At 42.9% G+C, this 26,580-nt stretch overlaps 1 protein-coding gene across 8 annotated transcripts in view; it reads right to left on the bottom strand.

Annotated features, from left to right (window-relative positions):
* Positions 1-26,580, bottom strand: part of NEDD4L (NEDD4 like E3 ubiquitin protein ligase) — a 312,200-nt gene that overhangs the window by 146,390 nt on the left and 139,230 nt on the right. The window contains exon 1 of one of the 8 annotated variants that reach the window (XM_045527446.1): positions 21,508-21,573. The exons of 6 other annotated variants lie outside the window; for them this stretch is intronic. The gene's annotated coding sequence lies outside the window, so the exon portion shown is untranslated. Of the gene's footprint in view, positions 1-15,932; positions 16,106-21,507; positions 21,574-26,580 lie in introns of those variants that run through there. One more of the 8 variants, XM_045527443.1, reaches the window with a different exon arrangement.

Below are 26,580 nucleotides of genomic sequence, written 5' to 3'. Positions count from 1 at the left end.
CTAGGTAGGGCAGACCCCAAAATGCACCCTGAAGGATCTTAGGAGCCGCATTACATCTCATTGCTGACTCATAAACTAGACACCTCATCAGTACACGTAAGATTACGTTTGAGGGAAAAAATAGAAGGGACACATCACCTTATCTTAGAGATATGAGACACACCAGAAACTGCACGAAATCAATGGCCGGAAGGCAGAGCCTCGTAACTGGAATGAAATCACAAGGAGTCCGACAGGTGCTAAGATCCTCAGCAAAAAAATTCCCAAGTATCTGCTCTCTCAGAAGCCACCAAGAAATCTCGGTAAAATCCATTTCGATGCTGCAAAACTTCCAAGAGAAAAGCTTTTTAATTGTTGTCTCTTTCCTTCTCAGCATGGAGCCCCATGCTAAAAATTCTGTTTCGCCTAGTAGATCTCAACCGGGCTTAAAGAATCCAGACACAGAAATCTTACTCGGGTCTCATTCCACCTTCACCACCACTAAGTAAAAGACAGTGCAGACGGGGTCATTTGTTAGGGGGAGTTGAAAATGAGACCTGGGTTTGCCCTGTCGTTCAACCTTCTGGGACACACTGAACAAGGATAGTCAGTCCCCACGTGTCATTGACAGGGTGATGCTTAACCATCTCCACCTGACTCACTGGACTTACTGTTTACTCATGTTTATCAGAATAAATAGTCTTCGCTGCTATCTACATATTTTAAGTGGGGGCAGGGCAGTGAGGAGGAAGGATGGGGCAGGCATCCAAAGGGCAAAATTTGCCTCCAAAGGGCAAAATGTCAAGGTGGATGACATTGAGACTGCAGCCAGGTTACAATGACACTGCCTTGTCTACCAGCTATAAAGGTGTCCTTCCAAGATACTTGGATATCAGAAGAACAATGAGAAAGGTCTTCATTTTTCAACCGTGCCTCCTGAGGGCACATCCCTACCATAACACAAGGGAAGCAACAATTCTTCCCTGTAAAAGGTTCCCAGTATGGCACTGGGGTAGCCTGTGAAAGGATCATGACTTAGTTCCCTGTTAGCAAAGAGCAGAGGGCTAATTACCCAGCACCACAGACCTAATTTATTTTGTCTACCTTGACACACTAAGACTTAGCCAACCCAGAGAAAGTTTCATTGCAAAACCCGTTTTGTTAAATGACAACTTGTTTTGTTGAAGAGTTCCTCATTCTTTTCCACTTTGACTATTACTGTCAGCGTTACGTCAACTACTTGTATCGTCAATGAAGAAACAACACAAAAACATTTACATGTGATAAGGAAAAAAATACCTAGAAAGGGTGAGAGAAGAAATAAAACACGTGAATCCGTGCAATAATATTGAAACTGAAGTTTTTAGCCAACAAAGTGTCAAAGACTGAAAAGAGTTAACACTTTCTAGAGACAGGTAGACGTTTCAATTTTAATATTCTACTATTGGAAAGACAAAGTATTACAAGTTAGCAAAGTTTTCTGAAAAGCCAATGCGGCAGAAGTATCCAGAGCCTTCCAAGAGTGGATGCCCCGTGATTCATCAAATTTATTTCTAAGGATTAATCCCAAAGAAATAATCAAAGATGCAGGTAAATATTTATCTGCAAGATACTCACTACAGCATCATATATAATAGGAAAAAATTAGAAGCAACCTTCTAGGCCAATAGAAAAGTGATTAAATAAATAATGGTACAATCATATGCCAGATTATTATAAGCTATTAAAAATCAGATTTGCAATGAGTATTTTAAAATGAGAGAAAATCATGGCATAACATTAAGGAATAAGCAGGGTCTAAAAATATGACTAACTCAAAAAATACATGTGAAAGAAATTGAGAAAAACATAGCTAAAAAGTTAATAGTTATTCTATATAATAAACTTATGAATTATGTTTATTTTTTTATTTATGGTTTTTATTTTTTTCTAAATTTTCTACTGTGGGCAAGTACCAACTTCTACGAGTACAAAAAAGTTATGAAAATGCCAACCATAGTTACACATACACTTCAACTACAATCTAGTCTTCAATGAGGCACTGAACCCTGTAATTTCATGGCCAGCATACGTCTCAGTACCAAACCCAAAAGGCTTCAAATATTTTTTTCTACCCAGAAAATTGCCTTAAACAGATGACTATTGAAGATTTTTGAAAGAATATGTACATATGTTCCAGCTCTCAAGACTTACTTAAAGGCATGAAGTATACTTTGAAATACATCCCTTGTCACCAATACTGACAATGAGCCACTTTATCTTAAATATGTATGATTTTTGAAACACAAGAGAGCAAGCGTTAGATTACAATCAAATTCATTCTTATGTTGGTGCTAAGCAGGGGGAAAAAAACTCACTGAAACTTTACGACTTACGGATATTCTGTGAAGCTGCTGAAAAATGCACTTTTGGATACTTCAGGTTTTGTTGTTTGGAGCAACTAGCGGTTTACTTGCATTCTAAGACCTCCTTAGTCAAGTTGAACTCTCTAGTCAAGACTGACTTCCTCCTTGTACCCTGCCCTTGCCATCTATAACCAGTCCCTTGGGGGTCCCAACCTTGGGTCACACATACCCCTGGAAACCAGGGGACAATTTCATGAGCACATGCGGTGGTTCATAAAAATATTAAGCTAAAAGAGTTTCTTTTTTAAAAAAGTTGTTCAAGACCAATATTCTCTTATCTTCTGGTAGTATAAATATTCAGCGCAAGTCACTAAAAGGAAAAGTTTTACTTACAAATTAACTGAAATACCCACACAGCCGGGGGGGGGGGGGGGGGGGAAGATAATCTATGACTTGCCTTTATCACCAGCATCTTCCATTATGTATTTTCCCCATATATGTGCAACTACCTGAGGTTAAGAAAACATCTGCCTTTTATGACATAAATATTTTACTAGAGCCAAGAGATATAGCATCTTGTAAGGCCATAAAGAAAAGGGGAAACAACTGTTCCCTTTTGGAAACTGGTTCGAAATGGATTTAATTCCTCAAATAGTCATGGAGTGCCCACCAGTACAAAGGACCGGTGTGGCACCAAAGTGGGAGGCAGGGGAGAAAGGTAAACAGACACAGACCCTGCCCACCAAGAGGCCGTCCACCCTCCTCCAGAGAGACCACAGTCAGGCAATAGTGCTCGTAACTTGGATTTTGCCTTTATGAAAGGCAGTATGTATTAAGAACTCAAGAAAGTTTCTAAATGATTGTTTTTCTAAAATGATCAGAAATGCAGGAAAAACTTTATGAGCAATGGTAATAACTTCCAGTATCATTTATTAAGCACCTTCTGGGTATACAGCATCGTGCTTGGTGCCTCACAGAGATGCCATCTCTAAATCTCTAACAACCCCGGCAAGGATTATTTCCGTATCCCCATTTCACGGATAAGGAAACGGAAATGAATGGCTGTTGAGACCAGAAAGCAAAGAGAAAAATTCCAAGATAGGATCTGTTCCTACACGAGCCTGGTGGAACACCGAGCTACCAGACCAGCTCACCCACTTCCCTTGTGATTAGAAAAAGAAAAGCAAATCCAACTAGAACTTCATGAAACAAAAGTTCAAAAATACATTCTTAACTGTTCAGTTATTTTACTCACTTTATAAACTGGCTCCTTCCATCCTCAATTTATAATGTAAGTTGCCTACAAAACACCTACCGAGATGCAGAACTGCACTGAAATCAAGCATGGGAACAGTCTTCCAAACTATTCTCTCACAACCCTGAAAGTCAATTCCACGGCTAATCTCACCCATGTCCTTGCGATCAAAAAGAAAATGAAGCTGGTCAAGCATAGGGACTTTGAACTTGATGCCAAAGTCGAGTTAACACTGAGCTGTGTCTAACTAGAAAAGAGAGCAAGTTCTAAAGTACAGAACTCCTCGGGGAATTCAGCCTTTATTAACTAAACAGGGAGAAAAAGACACTTTTAATTAATTCTGGAAGAGTCATCAGTTCCCAGAACGTGGCTTGCAGTTCACTCCCACTATCACTCCCGGGATACTAGGACTAAAGACGGGTACACAGAGGCACACCACATCCCTTCAGCACCCCAGGGAGGGGCCCTGCTGAGCACCTGTGTACCTGGTGCTCAGGAGGAGGGTCTAAGCTGAGGGGGACACACACAACCTGTTGCCAGCACTATGCCACCGAGAGTGGCTTCACAGGGTCTGTTTACCCAGCACACACGGGAACAGAGTTTACTCTGGGTAAGCATGTCCCATGTGTAAGTGTCAACCTCGCCACCCAAGTGTTTATTACAAGCCAAGCACCATCCTAAGCACTTTCTGTATAAAACTTCAACATACCTGGGAACATTCTAGAATTCTCAGGGGTGGGTGGGAGAGACAACGGTGCCAGAGGTACTCGGGAATTTACACCCAGTTCTCACTGCAGGACCTGCCCGTCTTCTCACAGACAAGCTTCTCCAAGGGGAGGGATTCCTCCCTCACACGGGGCTACCAGGAGATGCGGCATCTTCCAAAGGTGACGCCCATTCAGGGAGCCGCTTACACACATTCCCAGGGGCACCAGGCAAGCCAGGAGGCAAAGGGCTTGGACTTGGCATTGGCCTGAACACACACACAAAAATGGAGCAACCTGTCTTGAACCATTCTCTGTCTTATGGAGCAGGGAACTGTGTTCCCCAAAAGAGATACCTCGAAGTCTCAACCCCTAGTACTTCAGAATGTGACCTGATGTGGAAAGACGGTCTTCACGGAGGTGATCAAGTTAAAACGAGGTCACGAGGTTGGGCCCTAATTCAGTATGAGTGGTGATCTTACGAAAAGGGGAAATTTGGACACAGAACCAACAGGTGCGGAGGGACGTGGATGTGAAGACTAAGGGAGAAGACAGCCACACGGCTGGAGCGATGCGGCAGCAGGCCTAGGGCACCAAGCATCGTGCCAACACCAGAAGCTAGAAGAGGCGAGAAAGGACTTTTCCCAGGGCCCTGCCGACACCTTGATGTCAGATTTCTGTCCTGGAGAACCATCGGCCAATAAAATGTCCGTTGTTAGCCTCCCAGTTCATGGTGCTTGGTTATGGCAACCCTAGCAAACTAACACCCCATTAAGGCCAGCCTTTATCAGAAACCCCTGAGGCCACATGTGCTCCAGAATTCTGACTTTTTCCTCATTTTAGAAGGACGACTCAGTGATTATTCCAATCATTACACAGCACCCCCAGCAGGGCCCACAGTCAAACGTTAGTATCTGTGTGACAAGAGGCACGTGTTACGAGTATAGCCCAGAATCACTCGCAGGTCTGTTCACGTCGGGTTTTGTTCGCAAATGACTTTCCTACAAACCTACAAAGATGTTTTCAGTTTCCAGGGCTTTCTGCACTTTGGAATGGCAGATAAGGGATCGTGCACTTGCACTAAGTTGCAAAAGAACACTCAAAACGTGTACTCCAAACGCCACCGCGCCAACCACATTCGGCCTGCTATCAAAAACACAAGACTGCCTGTGAAATCCTGGGATTCCTCAGGGAGACAAAAGTACCCCCTCAACTCTCAGTAAAGTATTTTGGAAAATAAATCTTTTGAAGTTTTATCTTCAAGTCTATCAAACATGCAAACAAACCACCAGACACTTGAACTTTCTGTTATTCTGAGTACTACACCATACCCCTACCCAAGACTTCTTAAAACGGAATTTTAAAATCAAGAGGAAAACAATTGTGCTTTACAGTATTATTACAGAAAGAACAATCCATGATCAGTAAAGAGGGCTACACTGTGAGAGAACGCCCAAACCCCAATGCTGGAGAGAACACAGGTGCCAGGGGATGCATATTTTCCCCAGTTACACAGATAAATATGTGGCAGGTGCTCACATTCGGAACCCCTGGGCCCATGTATTCTCAAGAAGAAAGGAAGTTCATAAAAGAAATGAAGCTTTAGCAATCCTGGCTGGCCAACCCACCACTGTGAACACCGGAGTCCGTTATTGCATCTCGAAAGCTGGGCACACACTGGAGACTTTACGTCTGACTCATCCCGAAAGGATGTGCATTTGGATCTTGGTGGTCTTGGCAAGGTTAATCTGATAGAAATCTGAAGGCCTTCTGATTTTTACAAATCCTCCCTTAAATTACTGTCTTAGGTGAGAATGGATATCGATGGACCTTCAATGAAAACCTAGGGCAGGCTCCGTTCTCATGAGTAGGGTGCTGTTCCTGTGCACCCCACTCGTAAGGGTGTCTACTTGAGCATCAAGAGTTTATTCCACCAGATGACTCTGCTTTATGGATATATGTTTCTCCCTCTCCGTGTGACCCTGAAGAAAAATGTGTTAAATAATCATGGGGTAAAGGTAAACAGGACAGATGAAGAGAATGTGCAAAGAACAAAATGCACCTTTCCCCTAATAACTGTGGAGGTCGGACTTCTGTGTAACAACAGAACACGGGTCCTTCTTTCACTTTTGCCCTATGCTTTAGAATTTCTGTTAGGCAGTGAGTGGAGAATCCAATTTAAACCGCTTGTCAGTAACAGCCACATCTGTTTGGTTCTCCAAACAGACCAATCTACCATCTTCAAATCAGCAGCCCACCCAGCCCTGGTGTCTCCTCACTCACTGGGGATCCTCTATGCTTTCTTCTCTTACCCCTACGGAAATCTCTGATTCTTCCGGGCTCCAGGCAGCCAGTACCTCCCCCTCCTCATCTTCCCAGGACAAACTACCCTATAATAATGAGATTCCCATTCTCTTAATTCCTACAGTCTGTTTACACTACTTTTGCCACTGAATCTTGTGCCTTTCTGTATTGTTTGTTCCTTTTCAAGTGTGTAAATCTTAATTCTCTTGAACCAGCTGCAAGTCACTTCCGGCCACTATGTCTTAAGTGTGTCTGTATTTTCCAGGGAACCTTGCACCAAATGGGGTCTCAACAAATATGTCTTGGTTCCTTGACTTCTTCCCAATTATAATAGGTTCACTTCTTCCCAGGGTTATGTATTTGGAAACACTGTCTTTCCCAAGTTGCCAAAATGTAGAGTTCTTGGCATGTTTATCTCATACCTGACAATAAATAACTAGATATAGAATTTGTTTTCCACATAAATCTCATTTTCCTGAACTGGCTTCATTTTCTTCACTTTTCCACAATGTGGGAACCACAAGGTCATTTCCCAGAGAGTCCTAAATTCTAAGCTCAAATATTCTGAAACAAAAACAAAGTAGCAAAGGAAAAAAAAAAAAAAAAAAAAAAAAGGAGGCCAGGCAGGGTGGCTCACGCCTCTAATCCTAGCTCTGGGAGGCCGAGGTGGGAGGATCGCTGAAGGTCAGAAGTTCGAGACCAGCCTGAGCAAGAGGGAGACCCCTGTCTCTACTAAAAAATAGAAAGACATGATCTGGACAGCTAAAAATATATATAGAAAAAAATTTGCCGGGCATGGTGGCACATGCCTGTAGTCCCAGCTACTCGGAAGGCTAAGGCAGAAGGATTGCTTGAGCCCAGGAGTTTGAGGTTGCTGTGAGCTAGGCTGACACCATGGCACTGTAGCCAGGGCAATAGAGCGAGATTCTATCTCAAAAAAAAGAAAAAGAAAAAGAAAAAAGTTTCACAGTGCACCTCATTTCAGCAGTATCACCTGATACCAAAAACCAAAATCATGAGTCACTTTTAACTGAAACCATGAACATTTTAACTAACTTGTGGAGTTGATATACTCTTCATGTGAGAAAAACTCAAATATTCAAATCTAAAGGACGAAGGAAATATTAATGTTTGAGGACTCGGGGAGAAGATAAGAAAACAGTCAAGTCCAGAAACCCTGATTAGACTGTTGATAATCACTTATAAACCTGAAAGAGAGTTCACATTATAAAATGGGCCCCTGGCTCATTATGTACCATTATAAATTTTTATTCCAGTTGCTTAAGTTCTCAGGGTCATTTTTGATGTCTGTTGCTGATTTTTTTCCCCCACTCCTGAAAGGCTCCTTTTAAACAAAGATGTAAAAGCCTCAATCTGGATTGAGTCTTCACATACTAAACAAACTCTTAAATAGGTCTCAATATAGGCAAATGATTGAGAAAACATTTGTTGGAATTAACCTCCAATTTCTGTGCCACTGACATGGCATGAAAGACCATTAAAGAGTAACAGCAATTATATCGAATATATGCCACTTGTGGGTGCAGCAGGCATCCCCACAAACAGGAAGAGCTCTCTCGCCACGGGGTCAGGAGGGAGCAAAAATCATGCTAGATTACTATAGGCAACGTGAACCTGCACAGGGACTTTCTCATCTTGCAGGAATGACACACTGTAGCTACACTGAAGCAGCAACGTGGGACCCCAACAAACTAATGTTCCGGCAACGAACTGCCTCCTAAGTGAGCCCCAAACCCTAACCAGACACATGCCATCTAAATGAAAGACATGGTTATCTATGTGGAGATGACAATGTCTTCTAGCCAAATACCACTTATTAATTGCGAATTAGATTTACACTCTACATATGTTCTGTAGTCTGTAATTTTGAGGAAGTTTTAAAAGGTAAATAGTTTGTACAAAGACCACAAAAGGAGACGAAAAAGCTCCCCTGCTTTATGTGCTTGGAAAAGACATTCCGCAGCAGGAGTCTCCTCCTAGCACTGCCTGTGCAGAGTGACACTGGGGATCTGGTTAGAATGATGCATTTGATTTGTAGGTGCGAGGTGGGCCCCAAGAATGTGCTTTGTTAGCAAGCTCCCGGGTGATGCCAACACAGCTGGTGGAAGCAGCAAGGCTCTAAGGAGATGGAATACTGCACATTCAGCAAAGCGTTACAGGTGTGGAAAAGCACGTGGACTCTGCCACAAAGAATGCAGACCTGAGAAATACCAAGTTATATGTGGATGCTCCCAAAAGCTCCATCCTCAGCCTCTCTTCACTCTGTAGCTGTCCCTGCTGGGCTCACACCTCCTCCTCCTTGACTAGTAACCACTAACTAACGGCCAAGTCTGGTCTCGGGCTTCAGCACCAGGCAAGCAAATGAGGGCCCCTTCTGGCCGCCTCAACCTCATTGATTAAGCACCTTGAGGACAAAATTCACTGCAAGCCCCAATCTCTTTTTTTCCACATCTTGTTAATATAGTCAACTATTAACCCAAATTGCCTAAGCCACCCACTCTGTACTGATTCTCTGTAACCTACAACATAAGGTCCAAACTACCCAGGCATCCACGCCCAGCTCTAGCCCCTGCCTGCCCCTCCAATACCATCTCCCCTGTGCCTTATATACAGTTAGCCAAGTTGAGCGACTTTGCTTTTAGTTCTCAGAAGACACTGTGCTTTTTCTTCTGCTAGGAATGTCCTGCCCCTACCTGGTCTGCAACTAACCCTTACAACACGCTCCATTGTCCCCAGGAAGACCTCTTAGCCCCCAAGCTCCACTCTTGTTGGCAGAAGCCCCTCCGTAGGGCAAGCGTGGCAAGAGTTTCCTTACGTGTCCATTTCTACTATTGGTCTGGAAGCTCCTTGTGGACAGGGCCATGTCTCGGTCACTTGTGTACATCACATCCCAGTCACACAGTAGTTCTGCAACAAAGAACTGCTTCACAGGGCAGCGTGATGGCCCCAGGGCAGGTTGGGCACAAGGCGGGCAGGGTCCGGGGTAAGCCTTGAGGTCTGTACTAAGTAGATGCTGGAAAATATCACCGTCCATCATTAAGCAAATTGACTTCACAAGCTGGGCAGCCACCAGCTCTACCATTTTAAGGTGTAATACTGCTAAAACAGGCATATGTTGGAGAAAAATAAAACAGCCTCACTTGCTGTTACCAACCCACCTTTGGTTGTTTTTCTGAAGTCCTGACTGAAACAAAGAAATCCAATGGCAATGGAGCAGAAGTCGAAAGTAAAGGATAATCTGCTCTCAGGGAGTTTGAACAAGAGGCAATTAATAAAGGATTAAGGCTAAGTGAAACCACAATGGAACACGTAACTGCAGCATGTTGAACACTGAAAATCAGAACGGCAATTAGATGGGAAAAACCCACAATGGGTAAAACATTCGTAACCTCAATCAACAGCTGTAAAGAGCTTCACAAAACTACTCCCCTGTGGACAGATCTTTCTGTAAGAGGAGCAAAGTCCAGCCGTACAGTAGGTAGGAACGTCTGGCAATTAGACTGACCTCAAAGCAGTGAGGGCCGCCCAGCCAATTCCATTTCACTAATCCATAAAGACAGGAACCAGGTGGCCTACTGACAACTCGCCTCCAAGGATCGGCAGCTCAGAGGAAACCACAGCCTCCAAATAACCAAAATCAGGGTCATGAAGTCCTTCCTTGTGAACACCTTCAGGAAGACCACCCGGAGACTCCCTTCGCAGACCCTCCTAAGGCTCAGGCTCTGCTTTCCTCTCTCGTTCCCTCCTCCAGCAAATTCTCACCAACCAGCACCACTCCCTGGCAGGCCTGTTATTCTAGGCACTTGAGAAACAGCAAGGAGGAAAAGAGACCAGGCCTCTCTACCTCCGTGGAGTTTACATTCTAGCTACAGGAGACAGGTAGCAACCACCACAGAATAAATTAGTAGCGTCCATAGTGTTAGAAGATGACAGATCTAAAGAGACAGAAAACAAAGCCAGCAGGACTAATGTTGGGGGGGTGCAGGAGGCAGGCGCTGGCTGCAGAGGACCTTCCTGGTTTTGTGAAATCTGTGATTTTGAGCAGCAACGTGAAGGAATATGTCACTCACCGGAGGGGCAGACCCTAGCTAAAATATAACAGTTGGACGCCGGACAAAGATCGGACCTTTTCCTGCAATGGCTGCCTTAGTATACTTGATTTAGGGTAACACATCAGCGTCACTGAGGGCATGCAGTCTAGGGTGAGACGCACCCAGGTTTGTTTTTTAGCTCTGCCAACAGCAACTTGAAATAATCAGGTGTCATGATTTCCCTCAGCTACAACAGTGAGGCCTCCAGGAGATGACAGGACGCACGCCCTTTGCTCCAGCACAGGGGCCAGCACCTGGTGAGCCTGGGTGACTGTCAGCACCGGTCAGACTTAGACCACAGTCGGTCTCAAGGGCTTCCCCTGTCCCCAGGCACAGCACAGGAACTCATGCTCTTGCTCACTTAGAAACTCAGAAAAAGACAGTGTTACTCTCAGTGGTGCTGAATGAAGATGCCTGGGAAGTAACGGAACAGTCTCACAAACGTGCTGCTCTGCACGTGAGCTCGCGTTCGCCCCTCCCCCGCAGTATTTACCCTACAGGTGCAAAGTCATCATCCATCTACCAGGTCTGGTTTGATGGATCACTACAATAAATCTTGACTTGGGAAAAGAAAGAAAAAGAAATATCAGAGCCTTGCTATTGGAGGTTACTTAATCTAACGCAATTCCACTTGGCAAACGATGCAACTGGGAGATAAAGGGTCTCCTGGCTGCCAGTCGTACAGCCTCAAGTTCAACCCTTTACCTAAACCGCCACAGCTCTCAGAGGGCAGAATAACTAATTCACTCCGAGGATATTCCACGGGCACAGACATTCCCAGCTTCCAATATTAGATGACATGATCCTTGTGCCATCTTGGATGAGTGGAAATATTTTTTTTCCAGGAAATAGCCTTTCATTCTGCTCCAAGATCATTGACCATTTTCCCTGCTAGGCATAACAGTTGATAGCTTTCTGAGGCAATGATGTTTTAAAAGATTTTTTAAAGTGAGTTTTTTGTTTTTTTTTTTAAACCACTAACCTCAACGTCATGTCATCCACAACTTCCATGCTAACCAAAAACAGCCACGTTGGAAAATGTTAGAGGCCATGATGGCAGAAGAAAACAAAAGTGTGCTGTCTTACAAAAGCTTGCCCACCCATGCAACTGTTATTCTCTTACCCTGATTTCCTTCCCCCCCACATCCCCCCCGGACCCTAACACGATCTCTAATTAGTTTAGCTGTTGACTTGGTCATTATGGGTGGCCCTCAGCAGGCTGAAGCTCCTTGTAGGCAGAGGCAGGTAGCCACAGGTGGCTGTGCAGGTCGCTGGACCAGGCCTAGTGAGCACTTGGCCTCTCCTGTTTATGTTGGTGTCTCCACCTAGATGGGCAGTGGCCCCCGAGGGGCTCAGTACATATTTGCTAAGTAAATGAACGAGTTTCACCTTAAGGTTGGAAGGCCATCAGACTCCAACTGGTGCACTCTCCACTTGGGAGCTTGCAAATTAGCCCACACTTCTCCCCTCCCCCCAAAAAGCAGCAGAGCCAAATATAGATGTACACAAGCACAACAAAGAGGCGATTTAACTGTGACAAGAATAAGACCCAGGATTAGGCAGATGAAGAGGCTGGGCTGCTCCCTGCCCGGGGTGTCCCGCCCACACTGCTCTGCTGAATCTCGCTGTGGAGTTTAGAATGTTTTTTATTCCCTAAACTGGTTATTGCTAAACTGAGATGCTGGCTTTGTCATCAAAGCTTTCAGTCCTGTGTCATGCTCAAAATCGAATTTTAATGGCAATCTCCCTACAAGGAGATAAATTCATCATCTCCAGGGATTTGCAGTTCCACGCAGGTGACAGGGCCCTGACTGTGTCTTGTCTTCTCATTCTCTTCCCCCCCCTCCCCTCTTGACACTCACACCCTCCAGCTTTCATAATCTTTCTAGCTGTTGCATTCTTTGTTTTTCCCAGAAACAGAGAGTTCCCCTGGCACACACACAAGGAAAACCATTCTGCCTGGGGTAAGTGGCCTTCCATCAATAAACAAAGAGTTAAAAAGAAAATTAATTTTTTAAAACCAGCTTAACAAAATTATGGAGCATTTTCCCGGTCTGATTAATCTTACAAATCAATTACTTGTCTTTGATCACTATCCTCACTCTGTCCAATGTTTCAAGGCTATTAAAGGATACATTAAAAATAAATAAACAAATCAAGTGAAAACAAGAATAAGAGAGGAAAAAAAATCAAATCGGCCTTAAAGAAAAATTTAACTCAACAAAAACTGACAAGTCAAAGGGAAAAACAAGTCCCCTTCAGTGTCTATCACAAAAGATACTTAATAAATATTTGTGAAGTACTATCTTTGGGTAGATTTTTAAAAATAAATAAATATTTGGTAACTCAGAACAAGACGACAAATTGTTTTCAAGTAATGAACAAGGCAAGTGACTTAACCTTTTTAATGAATTAAAATGAATAGTCACACAAACAGAATACCACACACGACAGTGTCCAAAGAGAATAAATCTCTTTCCGATAACTCACTCACTGATTAACCTCAGATACAATCAGGCCCCTGAAAACCTCAGCAAAACAGGACAAGAGAGAAGTGCCACGTATTAAAATGCCTCAAGGCCTGCCATGCCACTGCCTGTGACAAAGCTAGAGACCTCCTTCGGGTCTTCAGTCTGTCAACCTAGCGTGGCAGATCTTGGCCAACATAGACTTCCCGACCCTGTGAATTAAACTGAAAGCTTCAAAATCCCTGCACCGGCAAAGCCTCCCAAAGATCACACCCCCGGACTCTGCCCAAGAATCTGTGACCAAATGCCCTCTGATAACATGACAGGGTTTCCAGTCACTGGCCTTAGTCAGAGGAGGCTGTTTATAATTACATGTGATCCTCTCACCCGCAGCAGGCCGAATGAGTAACAGTGGAGTGAGCCAGACAGCTCCCATCACGGAAAGCCGTGCTTTTCCATGGATTTCTGTAATACGAACCCTCATTGATTCCACTTGCCTCTCTGGTACCTGTGTTTCCACCTAGTCTGAACGTGCACATAGAGGGGGCACAGGTGGGCAGTGGCTGTCGGCAGGCGGTGCCCAGGTGCTCTCAGTGGCACCTGCGGATGGCACCTGGGAGCTGCTGCCCACACCCCCCTGCCCACCTGTGCTCCTGGGAACTGAGAAAACCAGGCCGGGCACAGGTAGCACAAATATTTACTGTAGGCGAGGGTGTGCCGAGTGACCCTCGGTGGAATTCGGAGCCACTGGGAACACAGTCAAGACAGATTCTGAAAACAACTGAGGACACGTGCTTCTGCCAGCACCCCGAGGGTGAATGGCCTCAGAAACTGCCGGGGTGCAAGGTGAGCACTCGATTTCAGAGCCCCTGCAGAAAGCAAGGCCCTGGGTCTTACCAGCGCTTACACCAACTCAAAACACACAGGAAAAGATTTCCACCAAGGGGAAACAAATGATATGTAAATGGCTTCACCCGATAACTGATTTGGTAAAGCCCTAACAGACTGACAAAACAAACAATGCCTGGAATGAAATATTAAAAAACCAAAACAACCCTCCCATCCCAACAGAACCGTCATAACCACAAAAGCTTTCTGTGCTATCACTTGCCTCTAGGATGCCAAAGACACAGGCCTCCCACCATTACCACAACCGCCAAACCTTTTTAGAGTAAAACTTCTGTACGCAAGTCACGGAATTCATGTAACTCCCTTCCTGCCTTCATTTTGTATCTTTTTATTATATTCCACAGTGACGAGAGAACGTCCTGAACATGTTTTAAATCAACGTTCGGTTGTAATATTGCACTCCGAAACCACCTTTAAGTTAAAAAGGCAAATTTTCATGAAAATAACAGCAATGGAAAATCTCAAGAAAGCCCTAACATCTTTAACTGATAATGATTCCCATTTCTTTTCTTTTGTCTAGTTAAATAAAAAGCATTTCTTTATTCCTCACTTCTTGACTTCACCGTCATTTTAACCCAGATTCCCAAAGGAATTAAAGTTCACCTTGTCCTCTGCACAAACGTTTAAAATAAAAATTTAAAAAGCCCACCACGTGGCATCGTGGCCACTCTTTCTCTTCCTGTTCATTGCTAATAAACGCACCAGCCTAGGGGTACCACGTAGGTACTTTAAATTCCCGCTTATATAGTTATTTGCTTGCTTTTGTGGTTTGACTGGCAGGAACCCATTCAAATGCATGTAGACAATGTACTTTTCAATGAGAAACAGAGTATTGCATTAAAGAATACTCAGATTAGACTGCAGGCCTTGATATTTCACATTGTTGATATATTTTTATCCTCTTAGGATTCCAGACATCTTAATTAGCATTTAAGGACATTAGGAAGACTTTATTGAAAGTTACCTGGCTCATTAATGTGAAGGTGTGGCCCATGCTCAAATTCATTTCAAGCTTTGGCAACATATGAATATACATTAACTAGTTAACTAACAGTTTATGACTCACCATCAAATGAGACAGTAAAGAAACAGAAAAATCACGTGTTAATCACACAGTAAATTCACACGCATGAGTAGTATGGGTGGGAAAATGGTAGTGAAACCTAAAGGAAAAACTTAGCTGGATATGTTCTGGTCTCTGATTTTTGTTCTCTTGAACAACAACAACAACAAAGTGCATTTAGTGTAATCATGTGTTGCTACTAACCAAAAATTCAAATTCTCCCAGCAAACCATTTCATGACCTAAGATGGTATTTCATTTCAAACCAAATACAGCTGGTATCCCCCTCTTCTCCAGGGAGGCTTTGAAGTCAGAAATACTCAGAGAATCGAGACCCAAAACAGAACAAGAAGAAAAACACAATTGTTTCGTTCCAAACCCAAGATTTCTAAATCAGAGAATATTCACAGAACTTAAGTGGTCTCCATTTTCCATTATTTTCAAAAAGAAAACAAAAAGTATCCATGTTATTACTTTCATTTTAAAATAAAAATTGTACATTTTTCCAAATAATCAAGACAGAGATAAGCAGCAAAGAATAGGGAATCAGAATTCAGATCACAATTCTTTGCCAGTTTCATTCTTTGCCTACCATCCTTTTTAAACATAAGGAGAGCAAAAATTGACCAACTATAGCTAACTCTGAACATCAAAGAGCATTTATAATGGAAAATCTTGGTATGTGCTAGAACAGTGCCAAGATAAAAACAGTATTACACGAAAATCAAACTCCGTGCCAAGAGTAGATGTTATGCATTCATATAACGAACATACAGAGGAGTCTTTGTTCTTACCTATAATTTTCCTCAAGCCTCACGAAAGACAAGGCATCTGTCCCGCTGGAAATCTACCTCGGTGACCCTGGGGCTCCCTGGCCTCGGCGTCTTCCTTCCCTGTTTCAAAGCAGTATCCACACACACCTCTGTGGCTACTCCGGGAACACCAGCGAGTTTTAACACAACTGAGAAGGAATGCACAGAGCTTGCTACTTATACTGATGATTCACTTCAATGACAGCTAGCAAGAGTCAAGCTCCACCCCTATCGTAAGGATTAGGTAACTCCACCCAGCTCCGCAATTAGCTTACATCATCACACCCTGCCTTATCTCAGAGTTACCTGCAGTTGTTCTGGGAGTCTCTTTCTCCAAATGACAGCCCTCAGTGGGCTTATCGCACAGGTTGGGCAATAAGCAGAGGTCACAAGGTTTTGTGAATGACTCTGGGTTTGGCTGGGCTGTTTTGCTTATTTAAAGCTGCACCAGAGTTTTGTGGCATTACAGACAGAAGTCAGCCTTCACCCTTTACCAGCTAACTGGGCTTTGATGCGGTTCCTGCACTGAAGGCCTTCTGGCCCTCAAAGAGCTTATAGTCTTGGGGTGGGGAGGAGGCAGGGACAGAAATAACTATGACACAGACTATAACCCAAAACAGAATCAATAGGGGAGGGTTCAGTGTCAGATGAGAGAGAGCCCCACTCTGTAAATCCACAATCCTGGAGTGCAACCCCAGGTTTCAAAATCCCAGCTCTCAAGGGCACTGCAGGCAGCCAGTAGAGCTCACCCCTAGTACGTGCAGCACCGTGTCCTCGTCTGGGGGGTAGTTTGGCAACCTGACCACCCTTACTGTGCTGAACTCCCAAGTGCAAGTGCAAGTATGTGCTCTCTCCCTGGCTGTGACTGTCATGAGGCTACTCCTTCCTTTTGCTTGAAGAAGTCACACCCTCCTCTCGAAGCCAGGAAACCACCTACCCCCACCCCAGCAGATGTGATTCGAATAGGAAGTGTCCCCAGTTGTAGCAAAAAGCTAACTTTCCATGGTCACTCAATTTGGTGGCATGCTCACTCATGAAGCGTTCCTGGCATGTCAGCTGAGAAACCACGTGAACGAGACTTTCAAGTCCCCCCCAGCGCTCAAGGGGCTGGGATTCCCAGAGGAGCACAAAAACAAACAGTTCACCCGGGGGAGCCAACCACCCCTTGAGGGTGGGAGGATTGCTGATGGCCACGTGGAACCAGTGGGGACCCGGTTACAACTGGAAACCACCACCACCACCCCCCCCCCGCGACAGGCTGGCAGTGCCGACCCTTTTCTGTCCAATTCTCAAAACAAGGCAAACACCTCGAGTTTTTAGGATTCAGTGGGTGAAGGGCACACAAGTGCTAGGCAGATTGAATAAAGAATAGGTATTCCATCTTCTTTGATTATATCTAAAATCATAAAATTTAAGACACAATGTTTCAGATTTACATACTGGCCAGAAGGTTAAGAAAAAAAAACACACAACACACTGTAAGAAAATACCCCTGAACAAATTGAGTAAGTTATTTAACAATTTGTTCCCTTAAAAATAAAAAGCACCTATATTGCCCAAATGTTCCCTGACTGTGATGGGGTGAATTGTATTCACCCAAAATTTGTACGATGAAGTCTTCAATATGTCCGAAAGTGGCTGTATTTGGACACAGGTCTTTACAGAGTTAATTAAGTTAAAATGAGGTCATTAAGGCAGGTCCTAATATGACTGTGTCCTCGTAAAAAGGAAGTTTGGACACAGACAGGTAGAGAGGAAGACAGAGAGAGGACGAGGAGTGAGGCCTCAGACAAAACCAACCTTTCACAACACTTGGCTTTCAGCGTCCGGAACTGTGAGAAAATAAATTTGCAGTATTTGAGCCACCCAAACTGGGCTACTTTCTTAGCCCTAGCAAACTAGTACACTAATCAAATGATTGTCTCTTTCCAAGAATATTAAAAAATGGAGACAGTTCCAATGTCTGATTAATAAGCCTTCTCCCACAACCAGACACTTCACTTGAGTACACTCACTACTTCCGCTGTGTCCAGCGAGGCTCAGCCTCAAAAGCTGCAGAGAAAAACCTCATGGGAGCAGGAGGGAAGGCTACACCTGACCTTTCCAACTGCAATTCTGCCACCTCCACTCTAGTCAAACTTATTGGACAAGGGGTTTACATCCACTTCCCCGTCACCTACGTCATCTTCCCTAACCCCCAGAAATCAGCTTCTGCCAAACTCGCAGTAAAATGCAACTGAAACTAGACAATCTTAGCACTAAATTAAGAAACATTATCATTGGAGGGGATGTTAGAAGTCTTAGTTCAATTCCCTTTGTCTAGAGAAGAAAATTAGGGCCCGACCCCAGCAGCAACATGACCTAGGAATAGACGCTAGAGTGGCCTCATCCCCAACACCCAGCCCTAATCCAGTGGTTACCACCTGTCCCCCGATACACTACTGACTGGGGGGAGCCTGGAACTGTTCTAATCTCCCGAGTATCCCAAAACGAAAACTGCCACCCTTTAGGCTGTAGTGAAAAGAGACAAGGACACAGAAATCATATAACCAATGACGGGAGGCCAGAGTCTGAGAGTATGTCTGAAACAAATCAGGCTTTCTTAACCTCGGTACTGCTGACACGTGGGGTGATCCTTGGGTGTGGGGGCTGTCCTGTGCCTTGTAGGATGTCTAGCAGCACCCCTGGCCTGTGCCAACTAGGTAGCAGCTCTCCCCAGGCGTGACAACCAAAATATCTCCAGACGCTGCCAAGTGTCCCCTGGGAGACAAAACTGCCCCAGCTGAGGGACCACTGGTTTAAAAGGACAGGGCCCGATGCACAGCAAAGGCTTCGGAGGCCTTGGAGAGGAGGGAAGCCGCTTCCAGGGCAACATGGGAGGAAGACGGACACGCACTGCTGTAGACAGGAAGGAAAAGGGGAGAGGGAAGGGGAGTTTGCAGTATTTCCCCAACTGAGGGCTGCTTTATTATTTTGTTTCATTTTCCAAAGAAGTAGAAGACAAGGTCATAGGCTGAGCGCGAAGGGCTTAGAGAGTAAGCCAAGAACATCAACGTCTGGAACAACCAGAGTGCAGGACAGAGCAGGGCTGGGCCAAGTCAAGGCATGCCCCGCAGTTCTGAGGTCTGATGGAAGATGGTGCCACGCGCTGACAGCGCCCCCAGCGAGACCCTGCAGGTCCCCCCAGCAAGTCAGAGCATCCAGGAAGAAGGTATGGAGACTGGGTGTTTGAACATAATTGGAGTCACCTGAGGGGTGTGGGCACAGAGATGGCACCAACGTGCCTGGGTTTCCAGGGTCACTGTGGTGAGTGGTGGTACCAGGTAACCCACAGCGAGGAAACTGAAAACAAGGAAACCTGCTAGGAATCCACTGAGATACAATAAATAAAGATGAAGAAAGCCTAAAGGAGGACTTAGTGATGAGGAGTCTGCAGACAAAATGTTTGATCACAGAGAATATAAATTACAGACATCTATATGTTCGTGTCCTCAAGGAATATTTTAAAACGTGGGGAAACACAAGTAAAAAAAAAAAAATACAGTAAGCTATAGAACTATGTAAAACATCCCCAATTTTAAAAAAAGAATATGCTTACATTTTTATAATTTCTGAATCTTATTCTCCATATTCAAGGTAAAAAGAGAAATGTGATGAGGGCCTTGGAGAAGAAGGCAAAACAGAAGCAGAGAGGTTAGAGAGGAAGGGGGTGGAGCTGGGGGCCAACAAAGTCAAGGGCCAAGAGCCTCAGCAAGGTCGAAGAGGTTTGTGCCAAGAATATAAAAGCCTCTGGATTCGATGACCAGAAAGTTGCTGGTGTCTTGACACAGACACTTCTGGGCAGAATGCAGTTCTCCACAATAGGAGAGGGAAGAGCGGCCTCCCTGGGAATTCCCCTTGGGCCTGGCTGACCAAGGACAGGCCACGGGAGGGACACCTGTGCATGACCGAGGGTGGGGCCACCAGGCATCTGGCAACAGGAGAAGCTGCTTTCGGTCTTGCTTGCATCCTTGGGAACTTTTTTCCCTAAATTCAAATTTCAAAACAATGTTAAAAAGTCAGGATGTTCCTTTAATTGTATATTACTTACAGTTAAATGTAAATCTTTGGATAGCTCCTAGCACTTTTGACATATTACCCCCCAAAAAAAATTGCTCAATACTGTTTACTACAATTAGAAGATTGCTTTGCAGGGTGGGGTTTTACCAAATACCACAAAGAATCACACTGGATCAGTGTGTTCCAATGGAAAGCAGAGGGAGTATATTAAAACAGTTAATTCAATTTTTAGGTAACATAACCAAAAAGAATAAGAAAAGCATGAAGACTGACCTCATCCAAAACAAGATTTTATTAAGAACATAAAATCTGAATTTCACAGTAGTATTCCAAAGATGGCTCAGTGTTTGTATTTTGTTTGCTCTTGTTTTTAATCTTGAAAGGATTTGTCAATTAGTGAGATCATCTTGAGATTTTTTCCCCCCTTAAAAAGCCACCATGAATTTATCCATACCCTGCAGCCTTCAAAAAGCATGTTTTTAAAAACAATATTATAAGCTCTCATAAAATGCTCACCATAAAATACTGGCTAAAAAGCATCATTCTAAACAATATTATAGTATTATTCCAAATTCATAAACTATTTCCATAAATATAAATATAGCCAAAGGACTGGAAGGAAATAAAACAAAATGGTAACCAATTATTTCTCTGGCTATGTCGATTTACAGGAAGATCACTGCTTTATATTTTATCTTTTCCAATGTCTCAATCTGTTATAATCAGAAAAATAGTTATTTAAAAATTGCTAACAAACCTATCAGTTAAAAAGAACAAGTCACCAAATGAAAAGAATCCAAATGCTTGGAGGGGAGGGTGGGGAGGACCAAGTGTCTCTGTTTTGTTCAAAAGCAGCTACAGTAGAGGAAAAACTAGGACGCTTGGAGGGGGAGGAATAAATTGAACAAAACAAGGATGACATCACACAGGCAAAAGTCTTTACATAACACAGGCAAGAGTTGGTGATGATAACATGAAATTTTGAATTTCCTCACAAGGTCTTAAAACAAATCCCTCCTAACTTGGGTTAGTCAGCCTTTTCTTCCAATGCCTTACAAAAAAGGGACAATGTGTGGTTTATATGCTTCATAAGTTAATACAACCAAGTCACTGTATCAAAGCATCTGAAAAGGAAACTGCTTCAGCAAGAAGGGGAAAAGGTCTCGACTCTTAAACATCATTTAGTAACCATCGTATCATGTGTCATCTGCTCAAAGCACTAGACAAAACCCAAGGATTTATATCCTCAAAGCAGTTACAGGCTGGCAGCTTACAGACAGCTCCTAATTCATCATACTGTTGTGCTCCCAACCTTCAATTACTTAGGCCCTTAGGATCCCCAATGCATTTTCAGAGGAAGAAATGCCTCACCCTTAGTGATGTCCTCCAGCCCCTGAGTCTGCAAAGACCACCTAAATGCAAATGACTCCCAAATGCCTACTCAACACTGGCCTCCCCTTGGGACGCCATCCTCACCCACCATCATCATCACTCTCACCTGGAGATTTCAGAGGTACCTTAGACCTAACAGGAACTCTGATTCGGCCTCCACGCTGCTCCCCAGGTAGGCCTCCCCTTCTCGGGGGCCACCGGGCAGTACAAGTTGAATTTTGTGGATGCTGCTCTTCTCTTAATCTCCAACACATCCGGTCCATCAGCAGGCCTTGGACTCCATCTCCAGAATAGACGGCCTCACCTGCTCCTCCCATCCTGGATTATTACACCCCGGCGTTCTAATCATCCTCTCTCACCAAGGCCACTGCAACAGCCTCCTAACACTCTCACTCACCTGCAACGACAAGTCACACCAAGCCACTCCCCTTTCCTGTAACTCTCCAGGTCGGCTTCCCATAACCTGAGGTGTAAACTGCAAATTCCTCCTGGTGGCCCACGCAGCCCTGATGAGCCCTGGCTCCTGCCGGCTCCTTATCCTCACCTCCACCTTCTGCCCTTCCCTCCCTCTCTCCCCAGCCCGGCTGGCCTGCAGGCTATGCCTCAAACCTCTCAAACTCACTTCCCGACCCTCTTTCTGAGGCTCTTCCCCCACATCTTCAGGGTGGCTGTCCCTTCTCTTCTGATGACAGGTCATCAGTCTTCACGCTGATGCGAACATGAACTGGTACCCAACTTTACCAAACTGGTAATATGTACCAAAATATTTAAATCCTAATATCCTTTTGATTTAGTAACCCCATTTCTGGGGAGGTGTCCTAAGACCATAAGTCCAAATTTAAAAAAAAAAAATTTATTTTTGCACAAAGATATATCCAGCACCTTTTCTCTCTTACATGAAAAACTAGAAACTTAAACAAAAAAGACATGAATAAGATATTGCATGTTCAGAAAATGGAATGTCATAGATCACATATTGGAATATATGAAAAAAGGCTATATCTATGTTATGATGCTAATTACCTATAAAAATATATTCCTTCCCAAAAGACAACTAAAGGGAAAATGCCAAAATATTAAGAGTGATTGATATTCTTTCTGTGGCTGATAGTTTTTTTCCCTGTTTTTTTTTCCCTAATTCTTTTTTCAGACTTAGAAAAATGTGTAACGTTCACAATTAAAGTGGAAAAATCCCTTGTTTTTAACACAAAGAAATAATCCTATAAATGGTTGTTAGCTTTCCAAGTCACCACAGAAAAGACATTTGAAAACACAGTGTTAAAATTAAAAGCTGCTACACAAGACATAAAATAAAACAAGACAGATAAGGAGTTAAATTCCCTATTTTACAAGAATTCTTATAAATCAATGAAAAATTAATAACCCACAGGAAAGCTGGACACAAAGATGTGAATTAGCACTTCATAAAAGTGAAAACACAAATATATGAAGAGACAGTTGACCTCACTGACAAAAGACACAAAATGAGATATTGTATTTTTACCTTCCATAACTGTTGAAGATGAAAACACTGCTAAACTGGGGTGATGCCGAACATGGGGGGACTGGTGCCCGTGTGTACTACTGGAGCCGTGGAAAGTAGTGCAGCACTAGAGAAGGCAATTCCCCAGTGTCTATGAACATTGTAAACATTCTTGTCCTTTGATCTAGGAATTCAACTCTGGGAATTTAGCTACAGAAACACTCGTGCATAGACATATCAGTAAACATTACAGAGCTTTTGAAACATGACAGGTGTCTGAAGATTTCCTAGATTTATTAACTGGGGAAAAAAATACACTGTAATCTAGTATGTCCAGCATGATCTCATTTTTTAAAACAGCAGCAGCTAACGGTTATGGAATCCTGACTGCATGACAGATGCTGTTCTAGAAGCCCTTTATGAGCATCACCTATTTTAATCTTCACAGTAACCCTAACAGTACCAGATAGGCAATGTCATTATCCCTGCTCTACAGATAAGCACATTAGGGCTTGGGGAGATCAGCACAAGTTTCTACCCAAATGGCCCTCTGAGTGCACATGTCTCTCTCTCTCTTCCATCCAGACTAAATATCACATCCCTAAGAGTCCTTGGGAAAGTAGGAAACTATCACCAATTGAACAGAAATGGGATGGGTGGGGATTGAAAGAAAAACAAATCCAGGAGAGCTGCCGTACAGGTGGAAGTATTCTCCACATGCCAGAAATTCAGAAGTGAGTTGAGATCCAAGGGGTGGGTAGGAGGGACTGTCGGTGGGGCAACAAGCCTGGTGATTTACCAGGAAACTTCACCACCTCTCGCTTCTCCCACTGCTACCCTGTAACTTTACGCAGCCAAGGCAGGAGTATGGTCCTAACACCGGAAATGCAGGCGGCTCAAGAGAGCCCAGAGGGACATGCAGGAGCCACACCTGAGAGGCCACCTCCTGGCCCATCCTGCCAAGCCCTGTCCACTGCCTGGACCTGGCACCTGCCAGTGAACAAAGGGGCAACCAGGAGGCACAAAGAGAAGGATCCCAGACAACCAAGAATCGCCAAAGACACGAAAGGGACAAGCACACAGGGTCTTAGGATAAAAAAAAGACATTAAATACAATTAATTGATAAGCTCATAAAATCTGAGAGGATATCAGGGCATCCAAACAAGAACAAAAATGGAATAAGAAAAAAAAAAAATTGGAGACCTAAGAGAAGGAGCCAAGATTCTTAACCTCAAACCACAGCGTTCTGCAGCTTCCCCCACAGGAAAAACTAGGAGGTGGTTAACACTTATCACTGGTGGGTGGCTTGGAAACCCCTGCCGCCCCCACCCCCAATATCTGCATCAGCCCCCACCCCACTCTTAACTTAGAAAATTAGGGTGTTCACATTGTTTTCTCCACACTCACACATTTACACACAGGGGCATATACAGGGGAATGGTTGTCTGGCAACTGGATATTACATACTTTTCCATACGTTGCTTCTCATTCATCACGTTCTCATAGAAATCCCTCCGAAGCCAACTCTGACACAATTCTAATTTTTTCATAATATTACATGGTACACATATTCTACAAATTAGCCATTTTTCAACCAATGGGTATTCATATTTTCAGTACGTTGCCACTATAATATTGTGACTATGTATGCTTTTGTTTCTAAAAGATAGATATCCAGGATGAAGGCTGTTTAGAAGAAAGGTATAATTATTTTTACTATACATTGCCAGTCTGCTTCCAAATAAAGCCATGACAATTCGCATTTCCATCAGTATTATGAGAAACAAGACCACTTCTGCTACATCCTTGGTAGTAAGATGATTCTTCTCTATTTTTACCAGTCTGATGGGTTTAAAGCAATGTCTCGTTGCTTTAATCTGCCATTTCCCTAGCAAATATGGACTGTTACTCATAGGTTTGCTGGCTGTCTACATTTGCTTTCTGTGAATTGCGTATCAATATTCTTAATCCATTTTTCTCTTTTTTTTTTTTGCCAATTCCTAAGTTATTTGTATATTACAGACAGTAACCCCACGTATGTTATAAATACCCCTCCTCAATCTACTGACTTAACCACATATTTTTGCTACAGCGAAGTTTTAGAATATATGTTTGTGTCTTTTGATAGCTTGTGAGTATCAAATCTTGCTTAAGAAGTCCTCCCTCACCCAAGATCATATAAGTAGTTTCTAATATTTTCTTGTAAAAACTGGATTGCTTGTTTATATTTAAGTGTTTGAAGACTCTGAGATTTATTTCTGATTATAATTTATGATAGAGGTCTGTGTTGTTCCCCAGACAGAGAGATGGTTATGCCAGCACCATCCAATGAATGCTACTATATAGTAGTATTTAACTATCATCTATTATCTATTAATTCCCTTACTTAATGAGATATAATCCTAGATTCTCTATTTTGTTCCACTGAACTGTTTATGTTAATACCACATTGCTTTGGTCACAAAGATCTTTTAGCATATTGTCATCACTTGGGAGCCAAATCTGCCATAGCTGCTTTTCTTTTTCATATTCATCGTGGCACTTCTCAGGTATTATGCATTTATTCTCCTACTAAAACTTTAGGATTATTTCATTCAAGAAAAAAGAATTTCCCATCACTTTGGAAATTCTAATTGGAATCATAATACATTTACTTATAATTTTGTAATATGATATATTCATGTGTTACATAATTGTATTTCTCTAGATTTTATTTCATATCCTTCACTAAGAAGGGCACAGATACTAGTTCAATTTCTTCCCAGGTTATCTGTTGCTATTGTGAAAGCAATACTTAATTTTCATTTCTGGGTGCTTATCTTCAAAACAGAGGAACAATACGAGAGACTTACAGTATTTTTTATCCAGCAACCTTAACAATTTTTTCTATTGATTTTTTATTTTTATTAATAGGCTCTTGAGATTTCTAGACATACAAACATTTCATTGTCTTATCACACTCACAAGAACCTCTGGGACAATGTTAAATAATATTAATAATTGTAAAAGAAGACATCTTTGATTACTAATTTTATTTTATTTATTTATTTATTTTACCTGTAGTTGGTATCAGAAGTAATGATTCCTAATTTTAATTTATAGTTTTAGTGTTTTCCCTTTCAGGAAATAATCTGCTGTTGGCGGGGGAGGGTGGGTGGGTGGGGGTGGGGGTATGTGGGTGTGTGTGGCCTTTTTTATGTTTAAATGATTTATTTTTATTTCTAGTTTGCTTTTTCAGATTGTACTACATTAGGAATGGCTGCTAAACTTAATCAAATGGCCTTTTAGCCTCTATTAACCTGGTCACACAACTTTCTCCTTCAATATGTTGGTGCAACAATGGATGACAGTGGTGAGTTCCTAATAGTTAATCACCCTGGCATTACTAGAAAAAACTATTACAGTGCAATACCCTTTTGATACGCTAAAAAGTCTGTTTAATAAATTAAATTTCTGCATTTACTTTCATAAATAATATTGGTCTATCCTTTTATAAAGTTTATCAAGTTTTTAAATTAAAAATTTGCTAGTTTTATACAATGAACTGAGAACTTTCCATATTTTACTATGTCCCGGAATAGCATAAAACACTCAGATTTTGTATTTTTTAAAGGCTAGATAAAACTCCGCTAGAAACCCACAGAGTCCTGGTGGCTTTTTCAATGGTAATTTTTAATCACCTTTCCTATCTCTTC

The sequence above is a fragment of the Lemur catta genome, chromosome 16, assembly GCF_020740605.2.
Source record: "Lemur catta isolate mLemCat1 chromosome 16, mLemCat1.pri, whole genome shotgun sequence".
Classification (NCBI taxonomy): domain Eukaryota; kingdom Metazoa; phylum Chordata; class Mammalia; order Primates; family Lemuridae; genus Lemur; species Lemur catta.
Note: the sequence above shows the minus strand (reverse complement) of the source record. Positions and strands in the feature narration are given on the sequence as shown.